Below are 12,355 nucleotides of genomic sequence, written 5' to 3'. Positions count from 1 at the left end.
TGATAGTCTGAGAGTGGTTATGCATGCTAATTGTTGTAATAGTTTGGTAGATCTGTAGGTCTCTTCATACATGGGTTTAGAACCCTATCTAGTGTATTGTTGTCGTATTTCTGGATTTGGGGCAAGATCTGAGGTTGTAACTTCAGATCTAGACTTCTTTAGCCCTTATTGTCACAAAGTTCTAGTCTTTGTCAAGCTATGGCCTTCTCTTTGCCTTAAACTTCTTCTTTAGCTTAGTTTTGGCTCTTAAGACCTTGCATGCACGTAAAGTTTGCAACTTTACGTGGTAATTTTTCCCTAGGAGTCTAGATCTACCAATTGGAGCTTTAGAGTAGCTTAAAATCATCTGGACAAGGAATGGACTGCATGAACTCGATGAGTTGGATAAGCCAACTCGACGAGTTGGGAAGGGTTTTCCCGTTGTTTAGTTTTTGCATGAACTCGACGAGTTAGTAAGAGGACTTGATGAGTCAGTTAGGGTTTTCCCCGACATCTGGACACGCATGGACTCGACGAGTTGGTTGGAGACTCAACGAGTCAATTAGGGTTTTGGTGATTTCAGAGTTCTTAAGGAACTCGACGAGTTGCTAGCTGTACTCGACGAGTCTGGTCAACATGGACTGTTGACCTTGACCGTTGACTATGACTTTGACCAAGGGTTGACCAGTTTGACTTTTGGGGGTATTTTAGTAAATTGGCAATTTATGGAAGTGGAACATTGATGGTTATTGGTGTTGGTGTTTGGAGCCGTGTGGCAGGAGTTGATCTTTCAGTTCAGTCGACAGCAAGAGGTGAGTTATCCTCATTATACTAAGGAGTCTAAGGCACCAAGGCCGGCCCATTGGATTTGATATCCTAGTAGTTGTTGATATGTCGAGTAGGAGTTAGTATTGCATGCTAGTTGTTATGATAGTCTGAGAGTGGTTATGCATGCTAATTGTTGTAATAGTTTGGTAGATCTGTAGGACTACCTGTGGTATGGCCTGATTATCTATATGCATAGTTAGTATTATATGTCGACATGTTATGTGGGTAGGGTTGAGGTTTCATTGCTCCGTGCGGTGACCAACAAACCCTGGAGTATGCCAGATATGAGCTGAGGGCCAGGAAGAGCATGGCAGACTCATACTGAGGACTCCTAAGCATTGCAGATGCGAGCTGAGGGCCAGGAGAGCATACCAGAATCGCACTGAGGGCTAGTCATTTAGTTATTGTTTAAGGATCGAGGGAGCAAGGTAGATATGAGCTATGGGCTTGTAGGGCAAGTCAGACTCATACTGTGGGCTCAGGGGTAATCCAGTCTGTAGAGCTGTGGACCCATTACATGCTGTTATTATGTGTGCTATATGTTGTGTATCGGTATTTTGGGGGAACTCACTAAGCTTCGGGCTTACATTTTTAGTTTTGGTTTCAAGTACATCAGATGATCGCGGGAAGGCGAAGGCGTGATCGTACAACTCCTCACATTTTATGATCTTGATTTCTGGGATACTCTGACATTATTTGAAAACAAGTTTTGTAATAATCCGTGGTTTGAAATGTTTTAAAAATTTTAAATTTGGCATGATTTTTATGGATGTTACAAGTTGTTATCAGAGCCTTGGTTTGAGTGAATTGGAGGAACACTCGTGTGAATCCAGTCTCAAATCAAGGAAAAGATTTTCACAATGATTTTTTTAAATGGTTTTCAAAATACTAAAGGAGGATGCAGAGTGTACGATCAGCCGGAGCCAGTAAGTAGACCCCAAAATACCATACAGATATTTGATATTATGATAGGATAGAACAACATGCTAGTACTAGGCTAAGGATCTTCAGGAATTGCATGGTAGAATTGCCTGATTGTATGATGCCTGTTAGCCTAGGGTTTTCCTGATATGAAATTGACATCATTACTGTAGCTGCTTAGTGTATGCATCACGACCATACATAATTAAGATCTTATAGCCTCAGAATGTTTGGTTTGACCTTATTTCATGTTCTTGTTTGATGAAGGGCTTACGGTAGGATCGGGTATTCGAAAGTCTATAGGGTCCAACGTTATGTATGGATAGTATACACGAGCATTGCAGGGTTGGTGGAAGTTTCATGGGTGGGTTGTGCGAGGTCGGCAGGCCAGTATGAGATATTTAGCATTCCTCTAGGAGTGAGGATTGAGCGCTCGCTATGTTATTGCATATTGTTAGGGCGTTGTGATGACACTTGAGACAAATATGGGTAGGTGTGGAAGGTAGTATGGGCCTGTACTACTGAAAACACAGGACCCATACACGTAGCAAGGAAGTCACGACCCTTAGGGTATTATTGGGAGTTGGTTCCCCATTACATATGCGGAATATCTGATATTTTCCAGGTATATTTTCAGTATGGTGGTTACGAGACGCTTTGTGACTGGATCCGGATCAGGATCAAGATCAGGAGATGGCGGCCAGGAGGGACCGACAGTGCCTGAGGTTGTTGGACAAATGAGGGCTGATGAGATGGATGCCAGGATTCTAGAGATCCTGCATGATGAGGTTGCTACTCTGTTCCGGACACAGCTGTCGGAGATGGTTGGGTTTATTAAGACCGCCATGGATGAGTATTTCGAAGAGCGCTATGCAGCCCTTGCTGAGACGGCTGCCGCAACAGCTCCAACGACTGTAACGGCGGCAGGAGGAGGAGCCAGTCGGGGCTTTCAATACTGGGACTTCGATAACACGAAGCCCCCGACTTTCAATGGGACTCAGGATCTGATCATAGCCATGAGGTGGCTGTATGGCATGGAGGGATGTTTCTTCACGTGCTCATGTCATGCTGACCAGAAGGTCAGATGTGCTCTGAACTTGCTGAGGTCCAGGGCAAAGGACTGGTGGAGGTTGATGACTGGGTCTTACACTGATGATCAGAGAGCTGCGGTTACTTGGGAACAGTTCAGGGAGATGTTCCGCGCTGGCTATATTGCTCGGGTTGAGTGCGAGCGGCTGTCACAGGAGTTTTTGGATATGAGACAGGGCACGGAGACAGTGACGAAGATTACCCGTATGTTCACTGAGCGGGCGATGTTTTGTCTGGAGTTTGCTTCTGAGCTGGCTCAGATGACACGTTATCTGAGCATGCACAAGACTGATATTCGACAGTTTGTTGCTATCCAGCGATGTGACACACTGCTGGAGTTACAGGAGGCCGCTAGGCAGCATGAGTTGGAGATTTAGTTACAGCTGAGAGAGCAGAGGCAGGCCCCTGCGCAGGCGCAACTGGCGCCAAAGCGGCCCAAGTCCGTTGATTCTAGGACTGAAGCTCAGCGCGGCCGCACTTGTGGAAAGTGCGGAAAGGGTCATTCTGGGGTTTGTCGATCAGGTAACGGGTGCCACAAGTGTGGCAAGGAGGGGAATTATGCGAAGGATTGTCGCCAGCTCGCCCCGGTTCCAAGTATGAGGATATGTTACCACTATGATCAGATTGGCCATGTAAAGGCCAATTTTCCGTTGCTCGCCGCCAAACCGGCACAGGCTCCCAAGCCAGCTACGCTGAGGATTACCGACGAGAGTCAGGGTAGAGCAGAGCCTCCGAAGGCTCGGGGTCGCACCTTCCAGTTTGAAGTTGAGGAGGTCAGGACAGCACCGGATGTGGTTGCTGGTATGTTTCTATCCCTTATCTTACTGATTATATCTATTTTATGCTTATATGTTTGTACCTGTGATTAGGTACGTTTTTAGTGAACTCTTTACCTGCTTTGTTATTATTTGACTCGGGGGCGAGTCGGTCATTTGTTTCTCAGACTTTCAGTAAGGAGTTCGGGTTGCCAGTAGGAGAGCTAGAGTGTCCGTTGCGAGTCTCTATCGCTAATGAACATGGGGTTTCCGCTTCAACGCTCTATCGGGGTTGCGTAATGGAGATCTTCGGGGTATCTTTCCCGATAGACCTGATCCCGATTCCGATGGGGGACGTGTGTGTGATTGTGGGTATGGACTGGCTTAGTCGCTTCAGTGCCATGATCGACTGTGAGGGTCAACAAGTAGTAGTTCGAACCCTAAGTGGGGGAGAGCTGATTATTTACGGCGAGGGTACCAGATTGGGATCAGGGTTTTGTTTAGCCACCAGGGCTCAACAGTACATTCAACACGGGTGTGCGGGTTATCTCGAGTACGTGGTAGATATGCGGGTCAGGAATCAGGTTTCAGTATTAGAGGTTCTAGTGGTCAGAGAGCTTGCTGACGTGTTTTCGGAGTGCCTCCGGAGAGGCAGGTTGAGTTCAGGGTCGACCTAGTGCCAGGTGCGGCCCCTATTACCGGTTGGCACCACCAGAGATGTAGGAGCTGTGGTCACAGTTACAGGAACTGCTAGGCAAGTTGGTTCATTCGTACGACCAGTTCTCCGTGGGGAGCTCCGATCCTCTTCGTCAGGAAGAAGGATGGTTCACACCGGATGTGCATTGATTACCGAGAGTTAAACAAGTTGACGTTGAAGAACCGTTATCCACTCCAGAGGATAGATGATCTTTTCGATCAATTGTAGGGAGCATCTTGGTTCTCCAAGATAGACCTGGGGTCCGGCTACCATTAGGTCAGGGTTAGGGAGGAGGACATGGAGAAGACCACATTCCGGACTCGTTATGGACACTACGAGTTCGTGGTGATGCCGTTTGGGCTCACCAACACGCCATCGGTATTTATGGATCTCATGAATTGGGTCTGCAGGACGATGCTCGATCGCTCCGTCATCGTGTTCATAGACGATATCTTGGTGTACTCCAAGACCCAAGAGCAGCATGAGGAGCATCTTCGGGAGCTATTGGGAGTTTTGAGGTGAGAGTAGTTGTATGCCAAGTTCTCGAAGTGCGAGTTTTTGTTACGAGAGGTTTAGTTCCTTGGACACCTCGTAAACCAGGAGGGGATTTTGGTCGTTCCGGCCAAAATCGAGGCGGTTATGCTGTGGGAGGTTCCAGAATCTCTCTCTTACATCAAAAGCTTTTTGGGATTGGCAGGGTACTACCGGAGATTCATATAGGATTTCTCCAAGATTGCATTACCCCTCACTCGTCTGACGAGGAAGGGGGTGGATTTCCGGTGGGGCCCGGAGCAGCAAAGGGCGTTTGAGACCCTTAGACAGCGACTATGCGAGGCTCTAGTCTTGACTCTTCCGGAGGGAGTTGAGGATTTTGTGGTGTTCTGTGATGCATCCATCATGGGACTGGGAGTGGTCCTCATGCAGAGAGGACGGGTGATATCCTACGCATCACGGAAGTTGAAGCCGCATGAGACGAGATACCCTACTCATGATTTGGAGTTGGGAGCGGTGGTATTCGCTCTCAAGATTTGGAGGTATTACCTCTATGGGGTCCGCTGTACCATATACACGGACCACAACAGCTTGAGACACATCATGGATCAACCGAACCTGAACATGAGACAGCGCAGATGGCTGGATGTAGTCAAGGACTACGACTGTGAGATCCTTTACCACCCAGGTAAAGTGAACGTGGTTACGGACGCTCTGAGCCGCAAGTCAGCTGGATCTTTTACCCCAGTGACGTGCATGAGGATTTCAGTGGGTTGTCCACTTGTGGGCTTGATCAGGGAAGCCCAGGCTGAGGGTATGCGTCAAGAAAACTGGAAGCTTGAGAGGATTCGGGGGTGAGAACACCCGGTTTGTGCAGGATAGCCGGGGATTATTGACCCATTGCGGTCGGGTCTTGGTTCCGATGTCTGGTGGGGTCAGACAGACTATTCTAGAGGAGGCTCACAAGTCTCGCTTCTCTATTCACCCGGGGGCCACCAAGATGTACCGGGATTTGCGATTGAGTTACTGGTGGCCATGCATGAAGCGAGAAATCGTTTGGTACGTGGAGATATGCCTGACCTGCAGGATGGTCAAGGCCAAGCATCAGAGTCCGCATGGAAAACTACAACCTCTAGAGATTCCCATGTGGAAATGGGAACATATCACGATGGATTTTATCACCAAGCTGCCGAGGACGGCGAAGGGCTTCGACGCTATTTGGGTCATCGTGGATCGATTGACCAAGAGCGCCCACTTTTTGGCGATACGGGAGAGTTCATCGGCCGAGAAGCTGGCTTACGTGTATATCCGCGAGATCATTGCTTCTCATGGGGTGCCGGTCTTTATCGTATCAGACCGAGATGTTCGGTTCACCTCCCGTTTCTGGCAGAAGTTCCACGAGGAACTGGACACGCGGCTGCACTTCAGTACAGCCTATCATCCGTAGATGGACGACAGAGGGAGCGGACCATACAGACTCTCGAGGATATGCTGAGAGCCTGCGTTATTGACATCGGTGGGAGCTGGGACTCCTACCTACCCATTGCAGAGTTGTCCTACAACAACAACTTTCATTCCAGCATTGGCGCTCCGCCTTATGAGCTGTTATATGGACGGAGATGTCGCACCCCAGTCTGTTAGGGCGAGGTTGATCATAAGGTGATGGGTTGGACCAAGGTAGTTCTGCAGACTACTGAGAGGATTCAACAGATCAGACAACGGTTGCAGACTGCACTGAGTCGGCAGAAGAGTTACGCTGACAGACGCCGATCTGAGTTGGACTTTCAGGTCGGTGAGATGGTACTCCTGAAGGTCTCGCCCTGGAAGGGTGTGATCCGCTTCTGGAAGAGGGGGAAATTGGGTCCCCGATACATCGGGCCGTTCAGGATCATTTCCAGGGTTGGCAAGGTGGCGTATAGACTAGAGCTACCAGAGGAGCTTAGTCAGATCCACAACACTTTCCATTTATCACAGTTGCGAAAGTGCATATTAGATGAGGAGGCAGTACATCATTGGATGACATATAGGTCGACGAGCGCCTGAATTATGTAGAGAGGTCAGTGGCCGTTCTGGAGAGGAAAGTGAAGGTTCTACGGAACAAGGAAGTACATTTGGTAAAGGTACAATGGGAACACCAGAGGGGATCTAAGTGGACTTGGGAGCCGGAGGCTGACATGCGGGAGCATTACCCGGAGTTGTTCACCGCAACGGACTTCGAGGACAAAGTCTAGTTCAAGTGGGGGAGAATAGTAACACCCCGACTCTCAGGTATAAACTTTTCAGCTTTATTTTCATTTTGAAAGGTCTACTCGACGAGTTGGATGCCCTGACTCGTCGAGTAGGAACGGATTTGGCCATGTGTCTTAAATGACCAACTCGACGAGTTGAAGGACACAACTCGACGAGTTGGAGCTGGAGGATGAAACCCTAATTTCCATGGTTTTGCACCCTATTTAAAGGGGTCATTAGCCTCCCTTATCCTCCCTTACAGCCCCCCTTGAGCTCAGAAAATCCTAAATCGTATTTACTCTCCATTTTTCTGTGTTACTAAGCTTGGAAGGTGGATCTTGGTGAGAAGAGTTGAAGTCCAAGGAGATTGGAGCAAGGAGAAGTTGTGGATCCGAATCCTACTCCATCTTAGCAACATTTTGAAGGTAACAAGTCGTTACCTTGGCACTTCCTTAGCTAGATCTCTTCATACATGGGTGTAGAACCCTTTCTAGTGTATTGCTGTGGTATTTATGGATTTGGGGCAAGATCTGAGGTTGTAACTTCAGATCTGGACTTCTTTAGCCCCTTATTGTCACAAAGTTCTAGTCTTTGTCAAGCTATGGCCTTCTCTTTGCCTTAAACTTCTTCTTTAGCTTAGTTTTCGCTCTTAAGACCTTGCATGCACGTAAAGTTTGCAACTTTACGTGGTAACTAGGCCCTAGGAGTCTAGATCTACCAATTGGAGCTTTAGAGTAGCTTAAAATCATCTGGACAAGCAATGGACTTCATGAACTCGATGAGTCGGATAACCCAACTCGACGAGTTGGGAAGGGTTTTCCCGTTGTTTAGTTTCTGCATGAACTCGGCGAGTCAGTAAGAGGACTCGACGAGTCAGTTAGGGTTGTCCCCGACATCTAGACACGCATGGACTCGACGAGTTGGTTGGAGACTCGACGAGTCAATTAGGGTTTTGGTGATTTCATAGTTATTAAGGAACTCGACGAGTTGCTAGCTGCACTCGACGAGTCGGGTCAACATGGACTGTTGACCTTGTAAGCTGACTTTGACTTTGACCAAGGGTTGACCACTTTGACTTCTGGGGGTATTTTAGTAAATTGGGAATTTATGGAAGTGGAACATTGATGGTTATAGGTGTTGGTGTTTGGAGCCGTATGGCAGGAGTTGATCTTTCAGTTCACTCGACAACAAGAGGTGAGTTATCCTCACTATACTAAGGGGTCTAAGGCACCAAGGCCGACCCATTGAATTTGATATCCTAGTAATTGTTGATATGTCGGGTAGGAGTTAGTATTGCATGCTAGTTGTTATGATAGTTTGAGAGTGGTTATGCATGCTAATTGTTGTAATAGTTTGGTAGATCTGTAGTACTACGTGTGGTATGGCCTGATTATCAGTATGCATAGTTAGTATTATATGTCGACATGTTATGTGGGTAGGGTTGAGGTTGCACTGCTCCGTGCGGTTACCAACAAACCCTGGAGTATGCCAGATATGAGCTGAGGGCCAGGAAGAGCGTGCCAGACTCATACTGAGGACTCCTAAGCATTCCAGATGTGAGCTGAGGGCTAGTCATTTAGTTATAGTCTAAGGACTGAGGGAGCAAGCCAGATATGAGTTGTGGGCCTGTAGGGTAAGACAAACTCATACTGTGGGCTCACGGGTAATCCAGTCTGTAGAGCTGTGGACCCATTACATGCTGTTATTATGTGTGCTATTTGTTATGTATCGGTATTTTGGGGGAAATCACTAAGCTTCGGGCTTACAGTTTTGGTTTTGGTTTCAGGTACATTAGATGATCGCGGGAAGGCGAAGGCGTGATCGTATAGCTCCTCACATTTTATGATCTTGATTTCTGGGATACTCTAACATTATACTATTTTGAAAACAAGTTTTGTAATCATCAATGGTTTGAAATGTTTTAAAAAGTTTAAATTTGGCATGATTTTTATGGATGTTACATTTTCCTTTAATGCTAACACAAGACCCATCTCCAAATCTCACTCTACATGCTATGTTTTTATTTAATTTAGAAAAATAAGAGTAGTTGCCAGTCATGTGGTTGCTCGAACGATTGTCGATGTACCAAATTCCGTCTTCATTGGCATTTGCTTCAATTTTTGGAGGGATGTATTTGTCTTCGTTCAAGAACACCATTTCTTGAATTGCATTCATCATAAAGAACGAACCTTCTTCATGATATGTGTCTCCTTCGTGTGTCTCATTAAGGTTTGCCTCAAGATTTTTGATTTGGTCCGGGCATCTTGAAGCAAAGTGGCCATACTTGTCACACCGGTAACATTGAATATTTGAGAGATCGCTTTGTTCACGTTGTTTTCCCTTTTGTTTTTGATGATCACGGGTTTTAGTGGATTCTAAAAGACTATGATTTTGGGTGTTACCCCGACCACATCCACCGCCACGTCCACCACCATGTCCTCTTCCTCGGTTATTTGAACCTCGACCTCTACCATTTGATGATTCAGTGTTACTATATGAAGATTCGGTTTTGGTATAAAGTAGATTTGCTTGCGTTTCAGACGTCTTATCATCTTCCTTGATTCTTTCTTCATAGGTTTTAAGTAACCAACAATGTCTTTAAATACTATCGTCTTAAGACCCAAGACTTGTTCAAGAGCCGCTACAATATGCACAATTTGTCTAGGGAGGTTCGTGAGAAACTTCTTCGCAAGTTTCTGTTCGTTTATAACCTCTCCAAGTGAAGCAGATTTCAAAGCAATTCTGGATAATTTTGCAGCGAAATCGTCTATCGTACTTGTATCACTCATCTTGATGTTCTCGAACTCGGTAGTCAATGTTTGGAGCCTCGCTTCCTTTACTCGATCAGCTCCAAGGTTCCAGGTTTTAATTGCATACCACATCTCTTTGCCAGTTCGAAGGTTACTGATTTGTAGTATTAAATATTTCGGTATCGATTGGAACAACAAACCTTTCACGATGTTGTTCTTCTTGGCGTCATCCAATCCGGGGTCAACAGCATCCCATACGCCATGAATCCCGTGTAGCACCTCCATGCGCATCCTCCAAATTGTGTAGTTTATCGATTTCAAAGTTAGACATTGGAACATGAACGATGTGTGTTCCTTAACCGGTGGTTGGGACGATTCTCCTCCCGACATTTTGGTTCAATTTCTGATTCCTCCACACAAATAATTTTTTTTTTGATTTGCCTTTTTTTTCTTAAAATTTCTAAAGTGAATAAAATGGTTTGTCCTTTAATTAAGATCAGATTTGGGCCAAGTAGAAAAAAACCCAAAAATTAAATTAAATTATGATCTAAATAAGGGCCCAAATCAAAATAAAAAGGGTAAAATACGATCTGGTGGGTTTGTGATCTCGAAAAAAACACGCTTCGGTTTTCGATCTCCAAACAGCAAGAGGCGACTGACTTTTGAACAGGAAGTAGGTAAACAACTTCACAGCAAGAACACAAAAATAATTGACGAGAGCTCCACATGATTTCCTTCAAACGCAGGTACACAATTGTTGTAGGTTCGTAGGTACACTGTCTTCCTCCTCTCGCAACTTCACTCTCTGTCACAGGTTTTGGGTTCGAGCAGTAGATCTTCCCACTAATATCGCCAAACAACTCACGATCTTAGAACACGAGATTTCTTAGAGGGTTTCCTGATTTGGAATTATGCACATGTTTCTTCACACTAGTTAAGAACTCAACAGAAAACAAAGAAATGATCACGAGTTCCCCTTCAATCGAGTTCCCCTTCACGAGTTCTCCTTCATAGGTTTTGGTCACTTTGCTTTGCTCTGATACCAATTAAAGCAAAGTAGAAAAACAAGATGAATATGCAGCCTTAACTCGCTGGAACTTTTATTGAAAAAAAAAATAACTCAAAACTTCCATCTCTGAACTCTCTAATTACAGACTAATGGACCCTATCTCATTATATACTAAAACAAACACATTAGATTATAACTATGATTCCTAAATTGTAACCACTTAAAATTTCCGTTTTTACTTTCCTTATCGCTCAAGGAAAATACAAAGACTTGGACACCATTCCAAGATAACCTTTAAGTTGGACCAGAACACGCCAAATGGTGACATCTGTCTCAACAAATTCGCTAACATAGTCATGTGAGAACAAGGATCTGGCTGCGCAGTGACAAAGTTTGAAAACTCAAACCTTGAGTTAATGCTTAAGATCAATCTTTGCTTCTGATTAAGTGTTCCAGTCAAGTCTGTCAAGACCAGTCGAGACTGAGGATGAAAATCAACAAAGTACTTCAAGTATTAAATATGGAACAATGAGTACAATCAAGGTAAAGACAATAAATGAACAAGTAGAATGTTTGAAATAGTTTGATTTGAGATAAAAGTGAAAGTGAAGTAAATTCAGATATAACCATTATTGGAGCAACAACCCGTAGTTTATTCTTGTCATTAAACACTCCTTATATAGCAAAAGGAGGTACAAATTATATACCGAATTCATACAAAGGACTGGATAAACAAGTTACTTCTGACACTATGATTATCCCAATTAACAAAAAGACTAAGTCCTATGTAAGGTTACATCAAGTAAAAGACAAGAATAATTAATGCATAGACTGACAGATTATCTCGGAAACTTCTTCATCTTAGACCACAAACTTCACTCTGGACTCCAACTACCATCTCGTACCATAGTCGTTTCGGACTCAAGCCTGACTTCGGAACTTCAAGGATTAGAGATTGCTAGAGGTTCACTTTCAGGTTCCAACAATCTCCCCTTAAGTGAACTTAGCAATCCTGACAGCTTAGTTCGATTCTTCCATGATGAACAGGTATGCTTGGTACAACCAATCTCTGACTTCAATGTACCACTGCAGCTGACTTATAAACTTTTCCTTCACATGCTCTGGAGCATCGGACTTTGATGCACGATTGATGAACTTTCGAAGGGCCTTGGTGGGAACCAGAAGTTTGTCAAGGACTCGGAAGAAGTCCTTCTTGTTCATTTTTCTTTGAAGATAGACAAATCCTAACACTGGCTCATCAATTGGTCCTTCTGCCAATATCTTAGCTTCCGAAAGCGTGAAGTCAATCTTTGTTAGATATTTTTTGGTTCTGAACAGGTGGGCAAGTTCAATGTCGCACTAACAAAATTCAGCAACATAGTCTTTGAGGAAACTCAAAGCAGCATCGTAAGCTCCCATGCTAAGATCATCAACTTGATGGCTTCTGAAATGTGCAACAATCATCAGGATGTCATTTGGATTGATTGCAGGGAAGTCGGCGTCTGTTATGGTTTTTTGAGTTGGTTTGTTTCGAACAATGTGGTATCGGAACAACACACAGTTCAGTTCGAACTTGTTTAAGATCTTCCTTCCGAACCCAGAAGTC

Source organism: Lactuca virosa, chromosome 6, assembly GCF_052849685.1.
Source record: "Lactuca virosa cultivar CGN04683 chromosome 6, Lactuca_virosa_CGN04683_v6, whole genome shotgun sequence".
NCBI classification, from domain to species: domain Eukaryota; kingdom Viridiplantae; phylum Streptophyta; class Magnoliopsida; order Asterales; family Asteraceae; genus Lactuca; species Lactuca virosa.
This window is presented reverse-complemented; position numbering follows the sequence as displayed.